Raw genomic sequence first — 7,899 nt, 5'->3', positions numbered from 1 at the left:
AGTGGCTCAGTAGTAGAGCATCTGCTTGGGAAGCAGAAGGTCCCAGCTTCAATCCCCGGCGTCTCCAACCAAAAGGGGTCCAGGCAAATAGGCGTGAAAAACCTCAGTTTGAGACCCCCGGAGAGCCGCTGCCAATCTGAGTAGACAATACTGACTCTGATGGACCGAAGGTCTGATTCAGTAGAAGGCAGCTTCATGTGTTCAGCTGTTCCCCAACCCAGCTCTCCTTATGATTTTGACAGCCGTGCCTTCCAAAGCGGAGTCCCTCGCCCGCTGAAGGAAAACACTGGCCTCTTTTGAATACCCCCCCCCACCCTCGCCACCCCAGACAGACAGGGGTGGGGTCGAGTCTGCAGCCGGATTCTCAAGAGATCCAATCCCCCCACCCTCCGCGATTTTTCTTTTGTCGTCTCAGCCCTGGAGCGACTGCGGGAACGCACGACTCCTATTCTTGGTTTTGTTTTGTTTTTTCTCGAAAGGGTGATGATTATTTCTGAGCCTGGCGCACGGCAGCAACGCACGCCTCTCGGTGCTCAGCCGCCCCTCTCTGAGCAGACGCAGAAGGAAGGCTAAGGGGTACGACTCTCAAAGGTGGTGGTGGGGGGGTTGCTTTCCAGCCCACGGGCCTCTCCCCGGACCATCTAAGCCTCGCGGATCCAGGCAACACACACACGCGATCGTGAGCCACGAGCCTGAGAAACTCTGGGACCTAATGCCACACCAAAGAATCCCCCTCCCTCCACCAAAGCCTCCATTTTCTCCAGGGGACCCGATCTCTGTAGTCTGGAGACGAGCGGTGATTCCGGGGGATCGCCAGGCCCCACCTGGAGGCTCGACCCCTCTCGCTCTCCGGTTTGGCGCACCAAAATACAGACCAGCATGGGGGCGGGGTGAGGGGAAGACAGAGAGAGAGACTCAACCTGGCTTCTGCCTGCGTCTCCTCTCGACCACATTTCCGACCGTACCGGCTCCTTCCCTTCGTGCTGAATCATTTCCAGCCTCCTTGGGGGGTTTTGCATAGCCGGGCCTGTCCTCTTTATGACTCGGGGCCTTCCCAGGCACACAAGCGCGGTTTCCCCATCGCCGGGCAGGCGTTTGGAGGCTCCGAAGAAGACACGCTGGGGATGGGGGGGGGGGGGGGGCTTTCCCGCGCTCCTCTCCACAGTCCCGAAGGCAGACCTCTCTTTCTCAGAGATGCTTTCCCGCCCGGCACCCCCCTTCCCCCGCCCCGAAGGCTTGTAGGGCGTTCCATCTCCTGCTCTCCCCCACACCCCGGCGATCCACCTGCCCGTTCCTCCCCTGCCTTGGAGCCCCACGCCGCTCCTCGGTTGGACCGCGCACCTTTACCTTGGTCTGGGAATCAACGTGCCTCTTGGAATGGGAGGGGAGAGTCACAGCTTGTAGCCTTTCTGTTCTGGGAGAAAGGCAGGTGGCTTCGCGCGCAGGAGCGTTTTAACACCCCCCCCCAGCCCTAAGAACCCCTTTAAACTACGGCGATGAATTCAATTTGCATTCCTTGCAAACACCCCCTCGCCCTCCGCTCCCCTCCCCCCCATATTTCGGATTGCAGCCCTCCCGGTCCCGCAGGTACCTGCTTTTTGGGGAAGGGATTCCTGGAGATGCCGCTTCTCTGGTCTTCAGTCAGGTTTTTTTTCCCACCCTTCCACTCTCTCTCTCTCTCCTCCGCCCCCTCCCTTTCATTCAGCTCCGTAATCCCACCCCCCTGGCGTGAGTGATCTCCGATCGAGCCAACCCCGCGCGCCTCTGAGGTGGTGGCCTTATCTCGGCCAAGCCAATCGCCGAAGGGCCGGCGCACACCTTGCCAGCTGCCGGCGACGGCCAGCGAGAGGGAGCCAAAGTGAGACGGAGCCGCGGGGGAGAGGAAAGGGTTAAAGAGGAAAGCCAGAGGGGGGGGGAGGAGGAGGAGGAGGAGGGAAAGAGAAAGGGGAGAGGGCGGGAGGGGAAGGCGAGTGGATGCGGAGGAGGAAGGCAAGAGAAAGGAAGAGAAGAAGAGATGCTCTGGTGCAAGCAGAGCCTCCGAGGCGTCCTTTCATTTGGCGTTGCATGCAGGGCCAGCCCTGGCTAGGCAATCGCCTAGAGCGCTGGCCTTTGGGGGGTACCGAACTGGATGCTCCCATATGACTCTGCATGTTATCAGTGCGGGGGGGGGGGGGGGAGAGGCAGAAGTTAACTTTAGCACATGGAATTCAGTGCCACAGGAGGTGGCGGCGGGGGGGGGGGGGCTGCAAGCATAGGCAGTTCTAGAGGGGATTTAGATAAGCATCTGGAGCACAGGTCCATCAGTGGCTGTTAGTCCCAGTGTATTGTTGGAACTCTCTGTCTAGGGCAGTGATGCCCTGTATTCTTGGTGCTTGGGGGGGCACAGTGGTAGGGCTTCTCGTGTCCTGGCTCCACTAGTGGACCTCCCAATAGCAACTGGGTTTTTTGGCCACTGTGTGACACAGAGTATTGAACTGGATGCGCCATTGGCCTGATCCAACATGGCTTCTCTTATGTTCCTATGTTAGTGTGTGTGTGTGTGGGGGGGAGAAGTTAGCTTTAACACATGGAATTCAGTGCCACAAGAGGTGGCGGTGGCTGCAAGCATAAGCAGCTTCAAGAGGGGATTTAGATAAGCATCTGGAGTAGAGGTCCATCAGTGGCTATCAGCCCCAGCGTATTGTTGGAACTCTCTGTCTGGGGCAGTGATGCTCTGTATTCTTGGTGCTAAGGGGAGGGGCACAGTGGGAGGGCTTCTAGTGTCCTGGCCCCACTGGTGGACCTCCCAATAGCAACTGGTTTTTTTGGCCACTGTGTGATACAGAGTGTTGAACTGGATGGGCCACTGGCCTGATCCAACATGGCTTCTCTTATGTTCTTATGTGACACAGAGTGTTGGACTGGATGGGCCACTGGCCTGATCCAACAGGGCTTCTCTTATGTTCTTATGTGACACAGAGTGTTGGACTGGATGGGCCATTGGCCGGATTTAACATGGCTTCTCTTATGTTGTTATGTGACACAGAGTGTTGGACTGGATGGGCCACTGGCCTGATCCAACAGGGCTTCTCTTATGTTGTTATGTGACACAGTGTGTTGGACTGGATGGGCCACTGGCCTGATCCAACAGGGCTTCTCTTATGTTGTTATGTGACACAGTGTGTTGGACTGGATGGGCCACTGGCCTGATCCAACATGGCTTCTCTTATGTTCTTATGTGACACAGAGTGTTGGACTGGATGGGCCACTGGCCTGATCCAACAGGGCTTCTCTTATGTTCTTATGTGACGCAGAGTGTTGGACTGGATGGGCCACTGGCCTGATCCAACAGGGCTTCTCTTATGTTGTTATGTGACACAGTGTGTTGGACTGGATGGGCCACTGGCCTGATCCAACAGGGCTTCTCTTATGTTGTTATGTGACACAGTGTGTTGGACTGGATGGGCCACTGGCCTGATCCAACATGGCTTCTCTTATGTTCTTATGTGACACAGAGTGTTGGACTGGATGGGCCACTGGCCTGATCCAACAGGGCTTCTCTTATGTTGTTATGTGACACAGTGTGTTGGACTGGATGGGCCACTGGCCTGATCCAACAGGGCTTCTCTTATGTTGTTATGTGACACAGTGTGTTGGACTGGATGGGCCACTGGCCTGATCCAACAGGGCTTCTCTTATGTTGTTATGTGACACAGTGTGTTGGACTGGATGGGCCACTGGCCTGATCCAACATGGCTTCTCTTATGTTCTTATGTGACACAGAGTGTTGGACTGGATGGGCCACTGGCCTGATCCAACAGGGCTTCTCTTATGTTCTTATGTGACGCAGAGTGTTGGACTGGATGGGCCACTGGCCTGATCCAACGTGGCTTCTCTTATGTTCTTATGTGACACAGAGTGTTGGACTGGATGGGCCACTGGCCTGATCCAACAGGGCTTCTCTTATGTTCTTATGTGACACAGTGTGTTGGACTGGATGGGCCACTGGCCTGATCCAACAGGGCTTCTCTTATGTTGTTATGTGACACAGAGTGTTGGACTGGAGGGGCCACTGGCCTGATCCAACATGGCTTCTCTTATGTTGTTATGTGACACAGAGTGTTGGACTGGATGGGCCACTGGCCTGATCCAACAGGGCTTCTCTTATGTTGTTATGTGACACAGAGTGTTGGACTGGATGGGCCACTGGCCTGATCCAACAGGGCTTCTCTTATGTTGTTATGTGACACAGTGTGTTGGACTGGATGGGCCACTGGCCTGATCCAACAGGGCTTCTCTTATGTTGTTATGTGACACAGTGTGTTGGACTGGATGGGCCACTGGCCTGATCCAACATGGCTTCTCTTATGTTCTTATGTGACACAGAGTGTTGGACTGGATGGGCCACTGGCCTGATCCAACAGGGCTTCTCTTATGTTGTTATGTGACACAGTGTGTTGGACTGGATGGGCCACTGGCCTGATCCAACAGGGCTTCTCTTATGTTGTTATGTGACACAGTGTGTTGGACTGGATGGGCCACTGGCCTGATCCAACAGGGCTTCTCTTATGTTGTTATGTGACACAGTGTGTTGGACTGGATGGGCCACTGGCCTGATCCAACATGGCTTCTCTTATGTTCTTATGTGACACAGAGTGTTGGACTGGATGGGCCACTGGCCTGATCCAACAGGGCTTCTCTTATGTTCTTATGTGACACAGTGTGTTGGACTGGATGGGCCACTGGCCTGATCCAACGTGGCTTCTCTTATGTTCTTATGTGACACAGAGTGTTGGACTGGATGGGCCACTGGCCTGATCCAACAGGGCTTCTCTTATGTTCTTATGTGACACAGTGTGTTGGACTGGATGGGCCACTGGCCTGATCCAACAGGGCTTCTCTTATGTTCTTATGTGACACAGAGTGTTGGACTGGAGGGGCCACTGGCCTGATCCAACATGGCTTCTCTTATGTTGTTATGTGACACAGAGTGTTGGACTGGATGGGCCATTGGCCTGATCCAACAGGGCTTCTCTTATGTTCTTATGTGACACAGAGCGTTGGACTGGATAGGCCACTGGCCTGATCCAACATGGCTTCTCTTATGTTCTAGCCTTGCCTAGGGTGCTGGAGAGTCTAGGGCCGGCCCTGGTTGCATGCAGAGGACAATGGCAGCCCTCAGTTTTGCAGGGCTCAGTGGTGGCAGAAAGCGCCCTCCAGCTACAGCCAACTTCGGTCAAGCCCTTAGGGAAGAGGCGGCCAGAAGAGGGGATTCAAGCTGGGTAGCCCTGCTGGTCTGTCAGTAGCAGAAGAAAAGACCAAGGAGTCCAGGAGCATTTAGAATGCCAGCTGTATCTGAGGTTGCCAGTTTGGCGGTGTAGGGGTTAAGAGCAGAAGACTCTCATTTGGAGAATTGGACTTGATTCCCCCACTCCTGCACATGAAATCAGCTGGTTCTCTCAGAGCTCTCAGCCCCACCTACCTCACAGGGTGTCTGTTGTGGGGAGGGGAAGGGAAGGAGATTGTAAACCACTCCGAGACTCCGAGTGAAGGGCAGGATATAAATCCATCCATCTATGATCCATCCATCCATCCATTCCTCCTCCTTCTCCTTCTTCGCTAGAGTCAGTTTGGTGTGGTTAAGCCAGAGAGGGAGGAGGAGGAGGGAAAGAAAAAGGGGAGAGTGTGGGAGGGAAAGGCGAGCGAAAGCGGAGGAGGAAGGAAAGAGAAAGGAAGAGATGAGATGTTCTGGTGCGGAGTTCTCTCTCTTTTCTGGGAGATCCGGGTTTGATTCCCCACTCCACCACTTCTTGCAGCTGCTGGAATGGCCTTGGGTCAGCCAGAGCTTCCACAGGAATTGTTCTTGAAAGGGGAGCTGCTGTAAAAAGCTCTCTCAGCCCCACCTACCTCACAGGGTGTCTGTCGTAATAATAATAATAATAATAATAATAATAATATTTTATTTATATCCTGCCCTCCCCACCGAAGCGGGCTCAGGGCGGCTAACAACATATTCCTATAATTATACAAAGGTTTAAAATCACATTAGTCTTAAAACATTCCACTTTAAAACGAATACAAATACAAATAGATTTCAGGTGCTAATTCTGTCATGGGGGAAGAAGATACAGGAGATTGTGGCCACTCTGAGGTCCAGCCACAGTTTCCCCATCATGGGGCAGGCATTTGGAGGCTCATATCATAGATCCCATATCATCATCATCATCATCATCATCATCATCATCATCATCATCATCATCATCATCATCATCATCATCATCATCATCATCATCTTCTTCTTCTTCTTCTTCTTCTTCTTCTTCTTCTTCTTCTTCTTCTTCTTCTTCTTCTTCTTCTTCTTCTTCCTCCTGAAAGCTCATTCGCTGCCACAATTTTTTTAGTCTAAGGTGGAGCAGAAGGTGGTTTGTCCTTGCCTGTCTCTGCATAGCAACCCTGAACTTCCTTGATGGTCCCCCCATCCAAGTACTAAACAGGACCAACCCTTCTAGGCTAGCCTGAGCTATCCAGGTTAGAGCAGTCCCTAATGGAGGTGGGAAGTGCCATCAGGTCATCACGGACTGAAGATGACCCCTTAGGTTTTCAAGGGCAGAGACACACAGAGTGGGTTCTCCACTGCCTGCCTCTGCAGAGAGGCCCTGGCCTTCCTTGGTGGTCACCCATTCAAGCACTAACCAGGGCTGACCCTGCAGGGCTTCCAAGATCTGACATGACTGGGCAAGCCTGGGCTATTCACGTCAGGCCTTGGCTTGAAGGTGGGGGGAAACATATGAACATATGAAGCTGCCTTATGCTGAATTAGACCCTCGGTCCATCAAAGTCAGTATTGTCTATGCAGACTGGCAGCGGCTCTCCAGGGTCTCAAGCTGAGGTCTTCCATGCCTATATGCCTGGGCCCTTTTCAGTTGAAGATGCCAGGGATTGAACCTGGGACGTTCTGCTTACCAAGCAGATGCTCTACCACCGAGCCACCGTCCCATCCCATCTGACGTTTATTCTGTGTGGCTCTTACGTTAAACAAGTTTGGCCACCCCTGATCTATTGTGACTACCAGCGGCTCAAGCTGAGGTTTTTCATGCCTATTTGCATGGGCCTTTTTCAGTTGGAGATGCCAGGGATTGAACCTGGGACCTTCTGCTTACGAAGCAGATGCTCTACCACCGAGCCACCATCCCATTCCATCTGACGTTTATTCTGTGTGGCTCTTATGTTAAGCAAGTTTGGCCATCCCTGACCTATTGTGACTGCCAGCGGCTCAAGCTGAGGTTTTTCATGCCTATTTGCCTGGACCCTTTTTTAGTTGGAGATGCCAGGGATTGAACCTGGGACCTTTTGCTTACCAAGCAGATGCTCCACCACTGAGCCACCGTCCCTCCCCTAAGAAGACGAAGACAAAGATGACGTTGGATTTGCATCCCACCCTTTACTCTGAATTTCAGAGTCTCAGAGCGGCTCACAATCTCCTTTAACTTCCTCCCCCACAACAGACATCCTGTGAGGTAGGGGGGGGGGCTGACAGAACTCTCTCAGAAGCTGCTCACAGAACTGGCAACTGCAAGGTTTAAGAAGACTAAGAACATAAGTGCCAGTTTGGTGTAGTGGTTAAGTGCCCGGACTCTTATCTGGGAGAACATAAGAGAACCATGTTGGAACAGGCCAGTAGCCCATCCAGTCCAATACTCTGTGTCACACAGTGGCAAAAAAAACCCAAGTGCCATCAGGAGGTCAACTAATGGGGCCAGGACATTGGAAGTCCTCCCACTGTTGCCCATGCGCCCAAGCACCAAGAATACACAGCATCACTGCCCCAGACAGGACACGATGCCACTGCCTCAGCCTCCCTTTCTGTGCATGCTGCTGCATATGCACACCCTGATTTTTGATTCCTTTTTGATTTGATTT

The 7,899-nt window shown here is 53.0% G+C and overlaps 1 non-coding gene across 1 annotated transcript; it reads right to left on the bottom strand.

Annotated features, from left to right (window-relative positions):
- Nucleotides 1-7,100: 7,100 nt before the first annotated feature.
- On the bottom strand, nt 7,101-7,167 carry TRNAT-CGU (transfer RNA threonine (anticodon CGU)). The gene has a single exon. It is a non-coding gene; the product is annotated as a tRNA-Thr (tRNA).
- Nucleotides 7,168-7,899: the final 732 nt, after the last annotated feature.

Source organism: Heteronotia binoei, chromosome 2 (assembly GCF_032191835.1).
Source record: "Heteronotia binoei isolate CCM8104 ecotype False Entrance Well chromosome 2, APGP_CSIRO_Hbin_v1, whole genome shotgun sequence".
NCBI lineage: Eukaryota > Metazoa > Chordata > Lepidosauria > Squamata > Gekkonidae > Heteronotia > Heteronotia binoei.
The sequence above is the reverse complement of the archived record's forward strand: the minus strand, read 5'-3'. Positions and strand labels throughout refer to the sequence as shown.